Source organism: Cryptomeria japonica, chromosome 1 (assembly GCF_030272615.1).
Source record: "Cryptomeria japonica chromosome 1, Sugi_1.0, whole genome shotgun sequence".
In the NCBI taxonomy this organism is placed as follows: domain Eukaryota; kingdom Viridiplantae; phylum Streptophyta; class Pinopsida; order Cupressales; family Cupressaceae; genus Cryptomeria; species Cryptomeria japonica.
Genome location: NC_081405.1, coordinates 80,606,195 through 80,628,593, shown reverse-complemented (window position 1 = coordinate 80,628,593; position 22,399 = coordinate 80,606,195).

The following is a 22,399-nucleotide window of genomic DNA, read 5'->3' as shown; positions in this document are numbered from 1 at the left end:
ATTGGTTCTTTTGGATAATAAGAGTTTCAGTAATTTAAGCAATTGCTATTGAATCTGTCTAAGAATGTGACGATTGATTGATTGGGTATTTAACATGACAATAGTTTTAGTAGTATAAAAATCATGTGGAAGGACCAGGATCTTGTCAAATTTATTGGGATATATTATATTTATATATCTGAAAAAGACAGAGAAATCTCCAAAACACAAAAAAAAAAAAAGGTCTCCAGGTAACTCATGGAACATTGAAGTCAAGACCCAGTTGCCTGTATAGGTTAAATTTTGAATAATTCGATGACCCTTCTCCAAGTCATAAAATTCCAATTGAAATTGTTCTTGGCATTTATTCTATGGTGAGATTATCTCAGCGTCACAAGTCAAAATCATGAAATATAAATATTTTACAATGCATACAAGACCGATTTAACATGATAGAGAAATTATTGCGCGAATCCAATTTATCCTACCAAAAACATGTGCATAAGATATTAAGCTGAGCATGCAAATCCCATGGGTATTATTCCTTGTCAAATTCAAAATGAATGGGAGCAAGGGTCCCATTATGTTTGCTAATAGTTTCCAGATAGTTGCATCTATGTAGGACCCCTTTTCTGATAACAGTTGCAAGAATACGTAGGATCCAATTGATTATGTTCCAATAAAGAACCCTAGTTATATTCAACTAGGACATTTACCAATTATTTGGAAAATAGACAGAATCAAATGTGGGACCCAATAGATACATTGCAATTAAAGGTAGCAGTCACTGATCATAAACAGAAAAAAGAAAGACTGTCAAGCATTCAATTTGCAGGACTCAACCAGTAAGCAGAGCTTAGCCAGTATAAAAAAGTTGTAAAAATGCAACTTGCTTATGTCCTACGTTCAGTGGAGTTGGCTTGGGTCGTGAGATTGCTGCCCATTGATCTCGGGTTCAATTCTGAGGGACAGGTTTAACCGGTATTTGTTGGTTGTGGGTTCCAACACCATCTCCAAGGGACTAGTCTTGCCTCCACTCGCCCCTTCCTAAACTTCATCTTGGCAATATGTAAGGTCAAGGTAAGAAGATTGGACGCTGGGCTAGGTTGCGGGGAATTCAACTCTGTTACTATAAACCATATATAGACCGCCTGATACCTAGACTATAAAAGAATATTTCTTTCTTTTCTTTCTGTCTGATTTTCTATTCTTATTTTTTCAATTAATTTTCTTTCAAAAAGTTTTGAAAATCTTTTGTGCAAAATAACGTAGTGGAAGACAAACACTTCAGGCCTTAAAAACGTCCCCCTGACCATGCCGAAAGAAGACAAATTCTAGCATTTATTTAAGATTTAATGAATAGAGTTACCATCATGTCATAAAAAGACAAACTTTCAGCATATTTAAAAAGTGTACTATAAACTTCCAGATTTGTGAAAGAAACACATGGACAACCGTAGAATCTTCCCTCTAAGAAGTTAGAATATTTCCATTGTTCCTTAGTACTGTTAGCGTGGGCCCAAGCGACCATATGGTTTTGGACCCAAAAAAAATCCATTCAAGTAAATATAAAAGTAGTGGCTGTTCAATTTTTCCCCTATCTTATGTTTAAAGTAGTTGTTCTTTTCTAAATTTATTTGTGTTAGATATTGAGAGCGCCCCCCCCAAAAGGTCATATGAAGTTTGGATTTCAGTAATCAATTTGTTCACTGGATTCAATTTGATTTTAGTATGATATTTTCGAACCCTAAACTAATCTTCCTCGTCGATTAATCAGCCTTTTTAGAATAGTGGGGCGGCTGCACCATCTATGTCTCAATCCCCCTACTCTTATAATAAGGAAACCCCCATCTCCCGCTTCCTGCTTTTCGGATCAAATATAGACCTTTTCAAAGGGAAGAGGTGATTGTCCTATCATAATTTAAAAAAATATATGATAATTATTATTGTCACTTGAAATATCATATTGGAATTAGAAATCAAAAGATTAATATTATGAAAAAAAAAAAAAAAAAAGATTATATTTATATAATTTAATACATTCATCTATCTCTTGTAGAAAAAGCCTCAAATCAAAAATTTAGATCAGACAATAAAAAGAGATTGAGGAAAAATTATTATTCCTAGAAAAAAATAAATGAATGTATGAGGTCAACAAATGTGGGGGATGGAGCAAATTCCATAGACTCATTTGTGGTTTAAGGAACATATTAACATTTGCATTTCTTATATTCCTCCATGGACCCAATAGATAGAATTTTCACTAGAACACTCCCATTGTCATTATCATAGTAGCATATAGGAACATTAAAAGCAACTTCACCAAAGAGATTTGCCTTTAATGCATGCACCAACCTTGCGATTGATAGGTGAGTCCTCTAGATATATTGGGTGAAGTTGTAGAAGTGTCCTAATTGATAATTAAAAATTATGTTTGCATGATTTTCCACTCCTTCAATGCTATCCATCATTCAACAAAAAGTAGTAAATGATCATGGAGCGTAGGGAGACAACTTAAAAATTGTGTAGCACCAAAAACATTTTGCCTACCCACTAATTGGTTAGGGTTCAAAAGGAGTTCTAACATTACTACCTTTATACATACACTCGAGCCATCTATATTCTTTGCGAGGTCCCATATTTTTAGAACCCATGTCCTTAGGTTTGGTTTTGCTATTTTCTTTTCTAGTTATGTCACAAAGTCCCCCAAGATTTCCTCACATTCAATTCTCTCCTTTCTTCTTCAACCATCCAAACCATAATTGTCCACCTCATTGTATCACCCTATGTTTGCCTTTGCCAACACTAGAGGAGGAAGCCATCACTCTTCCCAACTTTGTCTAAAAGAGCCAACACCAAAATTTTGCATTCCAAAACTTAGCAAGCAAATAAAACCTCTTCTCCACTCCCAATTCCATTTGCTTTTTCATAATCGTTGCTTCAAATGTATGAAATGATGACCCCAACTTCCTTCAACAGAAACAATATTACTTACATATTTATGATGTCCTAGTACCATCAACATAACAAAAACTAAAAAAATTACAACAAAAGTTAGTAGTGATATTATTCAACATATAGAAATACTCTATATTTAACATAGTACATTTTATATAGCCTTAAGAGGCACAACAAATTCCTACAAAATTGGATCTAAACTTGACAACTAACTTAAACTAATTTGACACTTAATTAAATAAACTTGGACACCTCTAATACTCCTACTGCCAACACTATAACTATGACATGTTTAATTCTTTGAATTCATGACATCACACTTGCAAATGTGGACATTGGATGTGCAATTATCTTTAACAACCTCCCCACAACCAAACATCCACTAAACTATCAAATGAGTACACCACTACCCCTTTGAGACCTAAAGCACCTCTCTCCTCCAACACCCAAATGGAAGCATGTGAAGGAACCTATATTTCCTTTAATAACCTTTTTAAATATGCTTTGATGACCTTAACACATCTAATGGTCATTCAAATAGTTCGATGCTTTGTTAATAGTAACAACTCCCTCTTTGCTCTCCCAAATAGAGCACATGGTTGTAAAAACCTTTTCCTTTTAACAAATCTAAAGAACTCCAATATTTTGACACTCAACAAATTAAGTCATGTATATATGTGTACTCTCTCTCTCTCTCTCCCTCTCTACATGCACATTCACTTTGTAAAACAACACTTTCATATTTGATGCTTTAAAGCCTTTTCTTTCAACAACAAAAAAAAGTCATTTTTTTGAGTGGATCTCTCTTCTTCTTTTGAAGGCTTCAACACACTTGAGCTCTTAAACCAGCAAGCCACTTCTATGCTATTTGCTCCACAACAAACTTTATCTATTCTAATATCCTCCATTTTAGGAGAATCAAACCTTAAAACACTCTCACTTACTTGGGTACTCCCATGAACTTGGATCCAAACTTGACAACTAACAGAAACTAATTTGACACTTCACAATTTCACTTGGACACCTCTAAGTCCCACTCCTATTACCAGCACTAACACATGTTTAATTATGTAAATTCATGACATCACACAAGAAACACATGTGCCCTTATCTTTATTAATCATCTTCAATAAGAGTTACTTCCAAACGAAACATCATGTATAACATACTGCAATATTTAGCCAGAGTTTTCCACAACCCATTAAGTAGATGCATGTAAGTTGCTAGTTTAAACTGTATATGTTTGAACTAGAAAAAAACATACACAATTTAAACCAAAAATATACATGCATTATACTGTACAACTACTTACACAGCCAGACATAATTTTAAGATGAATGAATGAAATATTTTAATGATATCCATGAGACTAAACAGTCTGTAAGACCAGGAAAACATCCTTAATTTATCTTCATGCTCTTTTCCATGTTGAACCTCCTATCTTGAAATGAACGTCAAATTTAAGTAATGCTGAAAACTTTTCCAAGAGCCAAAATGGCACGCTTCACCACACGTGGGAGGTGACCAGCTTGTGATGAAAAGGCAATAGGCAGGCACGAGGGATTGTTACCTTTCGGTTTGAAAAAATCTGTTTATCTCGCCTGCCACACGTTTCCATTAATCGTACAAACCCTAAAAAACCTTATGACATGCTGTGCCTTTTCTTGTCGTTTGGAACAGTACCTTAAAGTGGAACTACCGTAAAAATCTAATAAGCAACATTTGTAAACTGCAGTAGGAAAAAGCAAGAAAGTGGAAATTTATCACCAACAGAAAAGCTTTGCAATTATGTGCCCTGAATCCATCAATTACACCATACCCACTTCAAGACAGACTTGAAGTACATGCTGTACTCTTTTCATAGCAAATGCTTGCTGCATTAATTTTCTCTGCTGTATGGAGTTGTGAAAGGTCTAAGAATTGCAGAGATAATTTTCATTGTTCAGGATATGGGTATGAATTGTTTTTGAATTTAAAAGTGTAAGTTTTTTTGATGTTACAAAGATCAGAACAAAAAGGTAGGAGGAGAGAAATGAATTTGAAATGTAAACTCTTAAAGATTGGTTTGGCTTAAACACCACACTCTAAGTTTTGTTTGTTAAGGTGGCTCATCTGAAATCACACGTATAAATAAATTCGGTTGAAGAAGCTAATAAGTGGCTCATTTTAATTCATGCTAATAAATGACTCATTTGAAATCACGTTAATAAGTAAAAACTATTAAAAACAGTAATGTAATTTCAGATGAATCACTTAAACAAATTAAAAAAAAATCATAAATCCACCTTTCAGTTTGATGTACAATACTTAAAAAAAAAAAAGATGAAAGGACAACACAGAAGACAAACTGAAACCAACGGTCAATTATCTAGCTTATCTGTAGAAATATCACCTGGATTTAATAATGAGTGACTACTCATCATCAGAATTCACTGCAGAGAGGACATCCAATGGCTGCAAACTTGATTAACCCAAATACCCATTTCACTCAACAACTTCCTTAGCATGCCTGCTATTATTCTGCGGTTAAAGCATCTTTTACAATTGTTCTGTTTCATCCTTAGCGTGTATTCTTCCACAACAAATGATTTGCAGCCTGAAAGAGAGACGGGTGTTGTTTTATTTCACGTGTGGTGTTGTGGAGATAAGAGATAAGGAGAAGACCCTCTCCTTATCTTTCCTTACTCAAAGCTTGTTTATCCTTGCTAGGCTCAAGGCACATTCTTATAAGGATGAGGAAGTGTTTGCAATGAATGAATGAACGATTTATAATCTACAAAATCTATTGGATAGCCAGCAAAACAGATCTTATGAATGAATGAATGTATGTTAATGATGGAATTGTGGTTCTATCATGTTTCGGATCACAGCTCCAAGCACACCCAGCGAGATCTTTTTTATTTTTTATTAAGAATAGATTAGTATAAATTTTATGTTGTTAGAATTGTTTATTTATTTATTTTTTATATTAGGACATGATGATCTTATGTTTTGTAACAAATATGAACATATACAAAGAAATAATCTATCATGTAGTTCACTTATATATTACATCACCATAATTTATGATGATATATATTTTGTGTGTCATGTAAACCTTATCTCTATAGATTCAGAGATACTTCACATGATTTACCTTCTTTTATACATGATGATAAAGTATAGTGATGATCATGTTTCTAGATCTTATGAGGTGATTATGGATTATTACGATTTTCTCCCATCTTTCTGCAAGGTGAGTGCACCATATTGAGGGATGAAAAAGAATCCAAAAGTATCACTTTTACTTGAACATGTATGTGTTTTTTTTTTTAAATAGACATTATAACGTGTGCATATTGCATTTATCATAACAAAAAAATAACATAGGCCACATGTTTCTCATAACTATGACCTCAAAAGTTTTCAATAATGTATAGTTTGTGTTATTTTTTGCGTGTGCTTTGGTTCATGATCATAGCAATATGATTATTAGCAATTTTGTTTAAAAGTATAATATCATTTATGTAATGGGCTAACTACTGTCGTGATTACTAAGTTGGATATAGATTCCACCTTGCCCTCCAGAAAGGAGAGTGAGAGTATCACTAGTGAGAGGATTATAGACTTTGTGAATGGACAAGAAATACCATCAAGTTCCTTCACACACCATCACGTAGATTTCATGTCCCAAATGGTAAGTGGTGGAATCTATCTTTTTGAAATACCTTGTAACTCCACAAGTGTAATGCTGCTTTGACCTACGTCAATCTAAGTTTGTGTAGTATTGTCTTGACCTATGTCAATCTAAGTTTGTGTGAGGGTTCATTCTGGGAATCATTTTCCCTTTGCCATTAGTATCTTCTTGGACAGTACTATAAGGAGATTATTATTATGTTTTAGGATTATTTTATAATCTTCTAAGCGTATGCAAAGGCTTATGGAGAGTATTGTCTTTGTCTAAGAGCTTTTCATTATTATTTTAAGCATAGAGAAAGCTTATCCTCTCTCTTTTTCTGGAGCTGAGTAAGGAGTAGACCTTTATGCAAACTATTTTCATGCGAGTGGAGAAGTCTTTCAATACTTTTAGTTGGCACAATGAAGAAAGGTAGTGCGAGAGAGGAGTGGTAGATTTATTGTGGCATCGTGAGAGCCTTTTGGTCTGTCTAACAAGATGAGTGGAGAGTTACTTTTGGTAGTGCGAGAGAAGTGAATTTTTCATTGTTCTAGAAACTATGAGAATTCTTTGGTGGCTGTAGATAGTGAGAAGTTGTGCACAGACATCAATTTTTTTCTAACCAGTGCATATAGTTGCTTGGTCTACAATTTGCAGGCATGCATTATATTACAATAAACTTATAAATGTCTTTTATTTGTACTTTTTATGAATCAAGGACTGCCACTAAAGTTTGGAAGCATACAGAGTCTGCATGTTAGTTACAAATCTTCCAGAAAGATTGTTATTGGTAGTGATTCAATATATTATTTAATTCCTGTTATACAAGCAATCCCACAATCCTGCTGGGGCCTAACAACCATTTTTCCAACTAAGGCTAGGATTTGTGTTAAAAATTGTAAAAGTTGTTATGAGATGAAATCAAGGATTGCCCTATTGTACAGTGTATCACAATCCTTTGGGAATATTTTATGATTCAGATTTCATGCTGGAAATTATTTGAATGTAATGAAATGAGGAAGATTCCTTTTCAACCTCAGGGTTTGAGCAATTTGAAGGAAAGATGGGTTAATTGTATGTTGATGTTCTGATCCTTGCACAAATCTTCATCTGTAAAGTTTGGTTCACTTAAAATGTGCACTAGTTGGAAGATCATTGCCATAAGTTGCTTGTTATATATCTATCCTCTACAAGTTTTAATAAGTCATTCATTAATTCATCACTTAAGACATGGCACATTGCCTATAAAAGTTAAAAAGGTTAACAATAGTTTAGGGTTTCCAATCTGAAATCTTCAATGGATCATGAAGGCAAGAGTTGGCTCTCAAGATACATAAATAGAAGCTGATATTTTCTTTTACTTTACATATCCAGATGATAAGGCAAGCCAAAAGCGTCCATCTATTGATGCAATTTTCAACATTGCTACTTTATACATACACACGTTGAGTCATCTATATTCTTTGTGAGCTCTCATATTTTTAGAACCCATGTCCTTAAGTTTGGGTTTGTTGTATCCTTCCCTAAATATGTCACAAAATCCCCCAAGATTGCCTCACTTTCAACTCTCTCCTTTCTCCTTCAACCATCCAAATCCAAATTGCCCACCCCCCTATATCACCCTATGTTTGTTTTGTCAATATTGGAAGAGAAAACCATTCAACATCAAAGGAGGAAGTCATCATTCTGCCCAACATCGTCTCAAAGCACCAACACCAAAAATTTGCATTCCAAAAATTAATGAGCAAATCAAACCTCTTTTTTGTACTCCTAATTCCATTCGCTTGTTCATAATTGCTGGTTCAAATGTATGGGATGATGACCCTGACTTCCTCCAATAGAAACACTATTACTTACACATTTATGATGTCTTGATACTATTAGCATGATAAAAACTAAGAAAATTACAACAAAAGTAGTGTAGTAGTGATATTATTCAACCTAAAATATTACTCTATATTTAACAAAGAAAATTTTATATAGTCTTAAGAGGCACAACAAATTCCTACAAACTTGGATCTAAACTTGACAACTAACTTAAACCAATTTGACATTTAGTTATATAACTTGGACACCTCTAAGTCTCCTATTGCCAACACTATAACTATGACATGTTCAATTCTTCAAATTCATGACACTACATTAGTAAATATGGATATTGGATGTAGAGTTGTCTTTAACAACCTCCCTACAACCAAATATCCACTAAATTATCAAATGAGTACACCACTACCCCTTTGAGACCTCAAGCACCTCTCCTCCTCCAATGCCCAAATGGAAGCATGTTTTTTAAATTATACTTTGATGATCCCAACACATATAATGACCATTCAAATAGTTAGATGATTTGTTTAGTGCCCTCATCAACAGTAACAACTCCCTATTTGCTCTCTTCCAAATAGAACATATTGTTGTATAAACCTTTTCCTTTCAACAAATATAAAAAACTCTCATATTTTGGCACTCAACAAATTAAATACCGTTTTTTTAATTTATTTTCACTACCAAAATCTTACCCTCCCTTCAAATAGGTACATTTGCAAAAGTACATTCACTTTGTGAAATGACACTTTCATCTTTGATGCTTCAAAGCCTTTTCTTCCAACAACAAAAAATAGTCCTTTTTCAATTAGATCTCTCTTTTTCTTTTGAAAAATTTAACACTCGTGAGCTTTTAAACCAGCAAGCCCCTCCTTGCTAGTCACTCTTCAACAAACTTTATCTTTTCTACTCTACTCCTATTTTAGGAGAATCAACCTTTAAGATGCTCTCATTTACTTGGGCACACCCATGATGGAGTCATCCAAATCTAACTAAGGAATTTGTAGCAAAAGTAATATAGTGGAGATATTATTCAACCAAAAAGTTACTTTATATTTAACAAAGGGAGATTATATTTTATAGTCTTATGTGACACAACCACTTCCTAAAAACTTGGATCTAAACTTGACAACTAACTGAAATTAATTTGACACTTCACAATTTCATTTGGACCCCTATAAGACTCACTCCTATTGCCAACAATATAGCTAACACATGTTTAATTCTATAAATTCATGACATCACACAGCAAACACGTGTGAGCTTATCTTTATTAATTGTCTTCAATAAGAATTACTTCCAAACTAAACACCATGTATAACATATTACAATACTTAATATGAGTTTTCCACAACCCATTAAGTAGATGCATCTATGTTACTAGTTTAAACTGTCATGTGTGATCCAAAACGAGTACAACTACTTACACAATGAGACAGAATTTTAAGATGAATGAACATATGAATGAAAGATTTTAATGATGTCTAGAGACCAAACAGCCTATAAGACCACGGAAAACCAATCTTGAAATGAACGTCAAATTTAAGTAGTGGTCAACACTTTGCCAAGAGCCAAAATGGCACGCTTCACCACACGTGGGAGGTGACCAGCTTGTTATGAAAAGGCAATAGGCAGGCACGAAGGATTGCTGCCTTTCGGTTTGGAAAAATCTGTTTATCTCATCTGCCACACGTTTCCATTAATCGTACAAACCCTGAAAAGCCTTATGACATGCTGTGCGTTTTGTCATTCACTTGAACAGTACCTTAAAGTGGAAATTTATCACCAACAGAAAAGCTTTGCAATTATATGCCCTGAATCCATCGATTACGCCATACCCACTTAAATACAGACTTGAATTACGTGCTCTACTCCTTTCACAGCAATACTTACTGGATTAGTTTTCTCTGTTGTATGGAGTTGTGAAAGGTCTAAGAATTACAGACATAATTTTCATAGATCATGATATGGATATGGATTTTATTTGATTTTAAAGGTGTGAGTTTTATTTCGATGTTTCAAATCGAATTTTATAATTCATTATCAGAATCAAAAAGTAGGAAGGAAGGAATGAATCTGAAATGTTAAAGAAAAACTCTTAAGAGTTAATTTGGCTTAAATAAAACACTCTAAGTTTTGATTTATTTAGACGGCTTATCTGAAATCACATTAATAAGTAAATTATATTGAAAAAGTTAATAGATGATTTATCTTAAATCATGCACGTTAATAAATAAATTTTATTAAAAACGTTAATGTAATTTAAGATGAACCGCTTAACCAAATAAAAAAATTTCATTTTCCATTCCATTCACCTCCAGACTTCAATCCACCTTTCAATTTGCTGTACAATACTAATGAGAGGATGAAAGGCCAACACAGAAAACATACTGAAACCAACGGTCAATTATCCAGCTCATCTGTAGAAATATCACCTGGATTTAATACTGACTACTCATCACCAGAATTCACTGCAGAGAGGACAGCCACTGGCTGCAAACTTGATTAACCCAACTACCCAGTTCACTCAACGACTTCCTTAGCATGCCTGCTATTATTCTGCGGTTAAATCATCTTCTACAATTGTTCTGTTTCATCCTTAGTGTGTATTCTTCCACAACAAATTATAGGCGGCCTGAAAGAGAGACGGGTGTTGTTTTATCCCACATGTGTGGTGTTGGGGAAATAAGGGATAAGGAGAAGACCCTCTCCTTATCTTTCCCAACAAAAAGCTTGTTTATCCTTGCTAGGCTTAAGGCACATTCTTATAAGGATGAACGTTTTTTAAAATGTTCACAAGACGAATAATCTATGGAATTCAGGGATAGTCAACAAAACAGATCTTATGAATGAATGAATGTTTTCTATGGAGGATGGAATTGTGGTTCTATCATGTTTTATCTGTTTTTTTTTGTTTTTTTTAAAGTTGATTAATGTAAATTTTATACTGTTAAAAATGTTTATTTATTATTTTTTTATATAAAAATATGATGATTTTATATCTTGTAACAATTATGAGCATATACAAAGAAATAATCTATAATGTAGTTCATTTATATATGGCATTTCGATAACTTGTCATGATATATATTTTGTGTCACGTTAATCCTTTCTTCATAGATTCATATGCTTCACATGATTTACCTTCTTTTATGCACAATGATAAAGTATATTGATGATCATTTTTCTAGATGGCATATGACGATTATGGATGATTACATTTTTTATCTCCACCTTTCTACAAGGTGAGTGGACCATGTTGAGAGACAAAAAAGAGTCCTCAAAAGTATCACTTTTACCTAAATGTGCATGTGGTTTTTTAAAAAACACATTATAATATATGTGTATATTACATGATCATGACAAATAAATAACATAGGTCATATGTTTGCCATAACTATGAGCTTAAAATTCTTCAATAATATGGTTTGTGTTATTTTTTGCGCGTGTTTTGGTTCATGATTATAGCATTATGATTATCAACAATTTTGTTTAAAAGTTTATATTATCACGTATGTAATGAGCTAACTATTGTCATGATTACTAAGTTGGATGTAGAATCCACCTTGCCCTCCAGGAAGGAGAGGGAGAGTATCACTGAAGAGAGGATTATAGACTTCATGAATGAACAAATAATGTCATCTGAATTCCATCACACACCATCACTTAGATTTCATTTCACAAATGAAAAGTGGTCCAGTCTATTTTTTTCAAGAGTACCTTGTAACTCCTCAATGTAATGTTGTCTTGAGCTATGTCAATCTAAATTTGTCTAAGTTTGTCTAGTGTTGTCTTGACTTATGTCAATCTAAATTTGTGTGGGGGTTCATTCTGAGAATCATTTTCCCATTGAAAAGCCATTAATATCTTCTTCGACAGTACAATAAGGAGATTCTTATTATGTTTTAGTATTATTTTCTAATCTTCTAAGCGTATGCAAAGGCTTTTGGAGAGTATTGTCTTTGTTTCTAAGAGGTTTTCATTATCATTTTAAGAATAGAGAAAGCTTATCCTCTGTCTTACAAGATGAGTGGAGAGTTGCTTCTGGTAGTGCGAGAAAAGTGAACTTTCATTGTTCTAGAAACTATGAGAAGTCTTTGGTGGCTGTAGATAGTGAGAAGTTGTGCGCAGGCATCATTTTTTTTTTAAAGCAGTGCATACAGTTGCTTGGTCTACAATTTGCAGGCATGTATTATACTACAATAAACTTATAAAGATCTTTTATCTGTACTTTTTATGAATCAAGGACTGCCACAAAAGCCTGGAAGCACACAGAGTCTGAATGTTAGTGACAAATCTTTCAGAAAAATCGTTACTGGTAGTGATTCAACATATTCTTTAATTCCTGTTATACAAGCAGTCCCACAATCCTGCTGGGGCGTAACTACCATTTTTCCAGTTAAGGCTGGGATTTGTGTTAAAAGTTGTAAAAGTAGTTATGAGATGAAATCAAGGATTGCCCTATTGTACAGTGTAGCACAACCCTTTGGGAATATTTTATGATTCAGATTTCATGCTGGATGCAATGAAATGGGGAGGTTCCTTTTCAACCTCAGGTTTGAGCAGTTTCAAGGAAAGCATGGTTAATTGTATGTTGATGTTCCGATCCTTGCACAAATCTTCATCTGTAAAGTTTGGTTCACTTAAAAATATGAACCAGCTGGAAGAGCTTTGCCATAAGTTGCTTGTCATATATCTTCTACAAGTTTCAATAAGTCATTCACTCACGCATTACTTAAAACGTCACATTGCCCATAAAAGTTAAATTCCTTGTTATATATTCCCTACAAGTTTCAATAAGTCAGTCATTCATTCATTGCCTATAAAAGTTAAAAAGGTTAACAGTAGTTTAGGGTTTCCGATCTGAAATCTTCAGGGGATCATGAAGGCTAGAGTTGGCTCTCAACTCTCAAGATACATGATATATAGAAGCTGATCTTTGCTTTTACTTCACATATCCAGATGATAATGCAGGGCAAAAGTGTCCATCTATTGATGCAATTCTATCATAATATTAGCATCACCCAGTTTTTTAATGATGTCATGTACTACTTGCAAGTTACGTCCAAAAATGGATGTAAGCAAAATTGTGTCAAAAGCAACAACTAAGAAAGGAAGTTACGTTTAAAAGTAGAACAGTGACAATGTAGACTACGCCTATGAACAGTGTATTTGATCGACAGAATCCTTGGTTTTGATTGTGTCTGTTTGAAATTATTAGAATTGGTTACTTTGGTGTCTTGGATCACACTAGTTTTATTAATTTGAAGAAACAAAATTGATTGATTGGGTGTTTCAGATTAAGACATTCTGTATAATTTAAAAGTTTTATTGAATCTATCTATGAATATCAGAATTAGTTACCTTTATATAACAATTCAAAACTGAATTTGTCTGATTTAGATCAATTTAAAATTATTAGAAAGGTTAATGGGGTTTCTTGGATTACACAAGTTTTATTAATTTTAATATCAGAATTCATTGATTGGGAGTTTCAGATTAACGCATTCTTTCTTATTTAAAATTTTGATTGAATCTATCTATAAATACCAGAATTAGTTAATTGGGTATCTCATATCATTGCCTTTTTAATAATTTAAATTTGGATTTGTTTGATTGGTTCTTTGGGATAATAAGAGTTTTAGTAATTTAAGCAATTGCTATTGAATCTGTCTAAGAATGTGACGATTGATTGATTAGGTATTTAATATTACAGTAGTTTTAGTAGTATAAAAATCATGTGGGAGGGCCAGGATCTTGTCAGATTTATTGGGATATATTATATTTATGTATCTGAAAAAGACAGAGAAATCTCCAAAATACACAACAAAAGGTCTCCAGGTAACTCATGGAACATTAAAGTCAAGACCCAGTTGCTTTTATAGGTTAAATTTGAATAACTTGATGGCTCTTCTCCAAGTCATATTAAATTCCAATTGAAATTGTTCTTGGCTTTTATTCTATGGTGAGATTATCTCAGCCTCACAGGTCAAAATCATGAAATATATATCTTGTATAATGCATACTGGACCGATTTAACATGATAACGAAATTGTTGGGCAAATCCAATTTCTGCTACAAAAACAAGGGCATAAGATATTAAGCTGAGCATGCAAATCCAATGGGTATTATTCTTTGTCAAATTCAAAATGAATTGGAGGAAGGGTACCATTATGTTTGCTAATAGTTTCCAGATAATTGCATCTATGTAGGACCCCTTTTTCTGGTAACAGTTGCAGAATACGTAGGATCCAATTGATTATATTCCAATAAAGAACCCTAGTTATATTCATCTAGGACATTTATCAATAATTTGGAAAATACTCAGAATCAAATGTGGGACCCAATAGATACATTGTAATTAAAGGTAGCAGTCACTGATCATAAACAGGAAAAAGAAAGACTGTCAAGGACTCAAGGTTCAGAAGGACTCAACCAGTAAGCAGCACTTAATCAGGGATGCGTCTATTCTGGCTCCAAAACGGCAGTACGGATTGACTAACCCGCGTGTTAGTTGCGCATTTTACACCGTCGATTTTGCAATAAATGGTTGCGATTGACTAACATGTTGCTATCACACTGTACGAAAGGTCCGTTTTGGAGCCAGAATAGCCGCGGCCCTTAGCCAGTATCAAAAAATAAAAATGTAACTTGTTTAACTCAGAAAGGAATTAAAAAACATACTATTGGTGGTTTACGGAGAACTTGTATTCTCGAAAGAGATCACAAGTTCAAATTTCAGAAAAGTAATCATTTGTAACATAATTACGTGCCTCCTACAAAAAGTACAAGATAATCCTATATTATTATTAACCATTTATAAATCCAAATCTCTCTTTATTTTCTTTCTTTGGATTTAATTTTCTCCTCATTCTTTTATTTTATTTCCGTTCAAGATGTTTTGAAAATCTATTATGCAAAATAACGTACCTAGTGGAAGACAAACACTTCAGTCCTTAAAAAGGTTCCGCTGAGCATGCTGAAAGAAGACAAATTCTGGCATTTATTTAAGATATGATGGATAGATTTGCCATCATATCATAAAAACACAAACTTTTAGCAAATTTAAAAAATGTACTACGGACTTCCAGGTTTGTGAAAGAAACACATGGATAACCATAGAATCTTCCCTCTAAAAAGTTAGAATATTTCCATTGTTCCCTAGTACTGTTTGCATGGGCCCAGGCGACCATATGGTATTGGACAGGAGTTCTAAAATATATCCATTCACGTAAATATAAAAGTAGAGGCTGTTCAATTTTTTTTCCTATCTTCTGTTTAAAGTGGCTGGTCTTTCTTTTCTAAATTTATTTGTGTTAGATATTCAGAGCCCCCAAAAAATCATAAAGTTTGGATTCCAGTAATCAATTTGTTCACTGGATTCAATCTGATTTCAGTATGGTATTTCATTATATTCATATTTGAAAAGTCGAGACTATCACATGAAAGAGATGTTTATCATACTTAAATTTGAAACATCATATTAGAATTACAAATCAAAAGCTTAACATTATGTTAAAATAGATTGAATTTATATGGTTTTATACATTCATCTATCTCTTATCACAAATAATCTTAAACTGAAAAATTAAATGAGACAATAAAAAGAGAGTTGAAGCAAATTACTACAACTATCTTTAGATGAAAGAAATGAATGTATAAATTCAACAAATGTGAGGGAGGGAGAAAATTTCATAGGCTCATCCATGGTCTAAGGAACACAAATTAACATTTGCATCTCTTACATTCCTCCATAGACCCAATAGGTGGAATTTCCACTAGATCATCCCCATCACTCCACATTGGAGGAGGAAACCATCACTCCGCCCAACTTTGTCTCAAAGCACCAACACCAAAAATTTGCATTCCAAAAATTAGTGAGCAAATAAAACCTTTTCTTTGGACTCCTAACTCCATTTGCTTGATCATAATTGCTAGTTCGAATGTATGGAATGATGACCCTATTTCCTCCAATAAAAACACTATTACTACACATTTATGATATCTTGGTACTGCTAGCAAGACAAAAACTAAGAAAATTACAAAAAAAGTAACTTACTAGTGATATTATTCAACCTAAAAAAATTACTCTATGTTTAACAAAAGAAATTTTATATTGCCTTAAGAAGCACAACAAATTCCTACAAACTTGGATCTAAACTTGACAACTAACTTAAATTAATTTGACATTTAATTATATAACTTGGAAGCCTCTAAGACTCCTATTGCTAGCACTATAACTATGACATGTTTAATTCTTTAAATTCGCCACATTACATTAGTAAATGTGGATATTGGATGTGGAGTTGTCTTTAACAACCTCCCTACAACCAAATATCCACTAAACTATCAAATGAGTACACCACTACCCCTTTGAGACCTCAAGCACCTCTCCTCCTCCAAAACCCAAATGGAAACATGTTTTATAAACAATGCTTTGATGATCCCAACACATCCAATGGTCATTCAAATAATTAGATGATTTGTTCAATGGCCTCGTCAATAGTAATGAAAACTCCCTATTTGCTAAATCCCAAATAGAAAACACTAGTTGTAAAAACCTTTTCCTTTCAACAAATCTAAAGAACTCTAATATTTTGGCACTCAACACATTAAGTTATGTTTTTTTTAATTTATATTTAGTACCAAAATGTTTGCCCTCCCTTCAAATACGCACATTCACTTTGCAAAACAACACATACATCTCTAATGCTTTAAAGTCTTTCCTTTCAACAACAAAATAGTCCATTTTCAATTGGATCTCTCTTTTTCTTTTGAAGACTTCAACACACGTGAGCTCTTAAACCAACAAGCCACTTCTATGTTACTCACTTTACAACAAACTTTATCGATTTTACTCTTCTCTTATTTTAGGAGAATGAACCTTTAAGATGCTCTCATTTACTTGGGCACTCCCACGATAGAGTCACGTGAAATCTAACTAAGGAATTTGTAGCAAAATTAATATAGTGGAGATATTATTCAACCAAAAAGCTACTTTATATTTAACAAAGGAAGATTATATTTTGTAGTCTTACATGACACAACCACTTCCTAAAAACTTGGATCTAAACTTGACAACTAACTGAAACTAATTTGACACTTCACAATTTCACTTGGACACCTCCTATTGCCAACACATAACTAACATGTGTTTAATTTTGCAAATTCATGACATCACACAACAAACACATGCAACCTATTAATCATCTTCAATAGAAATAACTTCCAAGCTAAACATCATGTATAGCATACTGCAATATTTAGTATGAGTTTTTCACAATTTTCATTAAGTAGATGCATCTAAGTTGCTAGTTTAAACTGTATATGTTTGATCCCAAATGTCAAGAAAAACATACACAATTTAAACCAAAAATTTGTATGCATCTAATATACAAGCAGAATATAACTTTAAGATGAACATCAAACTTAACTTGTGTTGAGCGCTTTGCCAAGAGCCAAAATGATGCACTTCACCACACATGGGAGGTGACCGGCTTGCTATGAAAAGGCAATAGACAGACACAAATGATTGCTGCCTTTTGGTTTAAAAAAATGTTTATAAGTAGGAGATATTTTCCACAGCAAGTCAAATTATGATATTACTATCAGGATTCAACTGTGGAAATATTAGCACTCATTTATTAGCACTCGTTTGCTAAGTGGACCATTCATTCTCATGAAAGATGAGTTCTTGTGAACCTTACTCATGAAATATGAATCAATAAATTTGACTCAAAAAACTGCACAATTGAATTGTGATAATAATATCATAAAATCTGTTTATCTCATCTGACACACGTTTCCATTAATCGTACAGACCCTTAAAAACCTTATGACATGCTGTGCCTTTTTTTTTGGTCGTTTAGAACAGTACCTTAAAGTGGATCTACCGTAAAAATCTAATAAAGAACTTTTGTAAACTGCAGTAGGAAAAAGCAAGAAAGTGGAAATTTATCACCTATAGAAAAGTTTTGCAATTATACACCCTACGTCAGACCTGAATCCATCAATTATAGCATACCCACTTCAATACAGACTTGGAGTGCATGATGTACTCTTTTCACAGCAATAGTTACTGCATTGATTTTCTCTCTGTTGTATGGAGTTCTGAAAGGTCTAAGAATTGCAGACATATAATTTTCATAGATTGATTTTGAATTTGAAGATGTGAGTTTCATTTCTACGTTTCAAATCAAATTTTATGATTTATTATCGAAATCAAAAAGTAAGAGAAGAGAAATGAATCTGAAATTTGACTTAAACAACACACGCTAAGCTTTGACTTGTTTAAGTGGATCATCTGAAATCACACTAATAAGTGGCTTATTTGAAAGCACACTAATAGAAGCAATCACACTAATAAATGGCTCATTTGAAATCATGTTAATAAATGAAGCGTATTGAAAAAACTACTATAATTTCAGATGAGCCATCTAAACAAGTCAAAATGTTGTTTAAAAGTGACAGAAACAATTCATATCAAATCTAAAAATTGTTTGATGATTGCACAAATTTTAGAAGGATATATGACTGGAGTAGATGAAGACTGTTAGAAAATTGCATCCAGAATGTGAAGCCACTCCATTTCAGAGGGCCCTTGAGTGTCCAAGATAAATTTACAAAAACCTTTTTCTCCCCTGAAGCTGTTGCATTGCAGACTGAAACACAGCAGAAGCATTAGAAAACATTAAAAAGGCCTCATTGTGCATGCACCTTCAGAATTCAATTCACCTTTCAGTTTGCTGCACAATACTAAACAGATGAAAGATCAACACAAAAGAAATACTGAAACCAACTTTATCCAGCTCATCTGTAGAAATATCACCTGGATTTATTACTGACTGCTCATCACCAGAACTCACTGCAGAGAGGACAGCCAATTGTTGCAAACTTGATTAACCCAACTACCCAGTTCACTCAACAACTTCCTTAGCCTGCTTGCAATTATTTTGTCGTTAAATGATCTTCTGCAATTGTTCTGTTTCATCCTTAGAAATATTGAACCAATACAGAAGAAATATTGAAACCAGCTATCAATTATCCAGCTCAACAGAGGATGAAAGACCAACACAGAAGAAATATTGAAACCAACTGTCAATTATCAATGCTAAACAGAGGATGAAAGACCAACACAGAAGAAATATTGAAACCAACTGTCAATTATCCAGCTCATCTTTAGAAATATCACCTGGATTAATTACTGACTGCTCATCATCAGAACTCACTGCAAAGAGGACAGGCAATGGCTGCAAGCTTGATTAACCCAACTACCCACTCCACTCAACAACTTCCTTAGCATGCCTGCAATTATTCTGCCATTAAATCATCTTCTGCAATTGTTCTGTTTCATCCTTAGCCTGCCTTCTTCCACAACAAATGATTTGCGGCCTGAATGAGAGACCTGTGTGGGGGAAACAAGGGATAAGGAGAAGACACTCCCCTTATCTTTCCTTATACAGCTTGTTTATCCTTGCTAGGCTCAAGGCTCAAGCCAGGCTATGTTTTTAATGAATGAATGAATGTTTTTAAAAACGTTTACAAGGTCGAATAATTTATGGAATCTACGGATAACCAGTAAAATAGATCTTATGAATGAATGATGGAATTGTGGTTCTATCATGTGTAATTTTTAAAGAGTTGATTAATGTAAACTTTATGTTGTTAGAAATGTTAGCAATTATGAGCATATACAAAGAAATAATTTATCATGTAGTTCACTTATATATAACATTATCATAACTTGTGATGATATATATTTTGTGTCATGTTAACTCTTTTTTCATAGATTCAGATATTTACCTTCTTTTATACATATGATAAAGTATAGTGATGATCATTTTTCTAGGTCTTATGTGATGATTATGGATGATTATCTCCACCTTTCTACAAGGTGGGTGCACCATGTTGAGGGACAATAAAGAGTTCAAAAATATCACTTTTACTTGAATGTGTATGTGTTTTTGAAAAATACACATTATAACATGTGCATATTACATTATCATAACAAAAGAATAACATAGGTCATAGGTTTGTCTTAACTATGACTTCAAAAGTATTCAATAACATGGTTTGTGTTATTTTTTGCTTGTGTTTTGGTAAAGATCATTTGCAAGCTTCCTTTTTGCATTTTACATAATTCCACATTGAAGAGGCAAGTGATTTGTATTTTCAAGTTTTTAGATCAATTTTTAGTACAATATATTATATTGGTCTATAAGATGCAATATTTGATTAATAACAATATGATAAAGGTAACTATAGACACCTAAATCTGCACACTTAATTAAATGAATTTTATTTGTTTAATTATCATTTATCCACCTATTAATTAAACTAAGGTTTGATTAATATCTCTTTAAACTATACAACCATTAATTAAATTCAATATTAGATTAATTCCCCTTTCTTCCATTAATTGAATAAATTCCCTCTCTACCATTTAATTAAAATCATTTCTTGCATATAAATAAATTAAATTTATTTATAAACCCCTCCCCCCCCTCTTGCATTTTCCTACAAATGCAAGTTGCATCCATTTTGGTTGAAATAAAACTTTTTATTTTATTTAAAATCCCTATTTCTCCCACTTGCATCCTTCTACAAAATCCACTTGCATCCTAAGCATTCTTCTAGAACATCTCAAATCACACTTAACTAAACTTAATTTTTTTAATCATGTCACATCCCTAAATTTGGGGAAGTCACTTCTCCAGATTTGGAAGAAAGTCTTCTAAATGCATCAAGACTTTATCCTTTTCAACAAGTTAACTTGTTGAGTTCCCCAAATTTGTAAGGCTCTTACAAATTAAACTCCAAAGTCTTCCAGACCATTAAAGGCAATTGCAAAATCCTTGAAGGTTTCTCCCTTCACACAAGCTAAACCTCCAAATTCTTCAAAGAGCTTTTAAGGCTCTTACAAGACATCATCCCTTCAACACATCAACCCATAATGGCTTGTGCCTTTGACCATCTTTCAACTTTGCACAAGAGTTGAACCAATGGATAAAAGTCTGCATCCTTGGATAAAAGCTTTATCCAACAAGCTTGCCCACATGGGGTTAACCATTAAATCTTCCCAGTCATTTAAGGTTTCCTTCCTCTCCTCTCAAGCAATCTCATGGTGACACTTGTCAACATGAGATTGAGTTGAAAATCTCACATGGATTGATAACTTCTAATCCTAGCCCTTGTCAACATTATTCAATCTTGGCCATCCATTTGACCAATTCTTCTATAAATAGAGCTCATTTTCTCATATCAAGGATCCCATCTTAGTTATTTGCATCCAAGTTATAGTTAAATTATCTTGTGCAAGTTATCAAGGAACTCCATTACCATCTTCAAGCATTTTAGATCATTTTAGTTGCATTATAACATAGATTTCATCATGTTTAGTATATCATGCTAGTTTCAATTTCATGCTAGTTCCATATCATCTTCATATCACTCTCATGCTAGCTTAATATCACACCAATCTTGTTATTTTGCACCATATCATAGTTCCATATCAATAGCATTCACTAAGATCTTAGTTGCATAGCAGTTAGATCTTAGATTTACATATCTCTTGTTCTTTAGGCTGTCATCCTAGAGATCAAGCGCTCTTCCAAGCTGAGAGCCACCTTGAATTTGAAGGATCCTTGGAGATAGAGGACAATGAGACGATTTTGAGAGTTTTTAGTTGATTAACATGCTTTCTTCATTTAAATCCTCCCATATAATGTCTCATTGGTATGTTTGATGTGTGCTTGTTTGTTTTGCAGGTGATAACTCATTCTGGTGTATAGTAACTAGTGTTATTGATGGGAGAAATCATTTAGTGGCTCCTCCTATTTGAAAATTGATATCAATCCTTGTCTAGCTTGTCAATTTAATGATTGCATGGAGGAATTCTTGTTTAATTACTATATTCAATCAAAAGCTTATGCACATTTTAAATTCTCATTAAAAATGATAATTGACATTTTGAATGAAACTATGGGA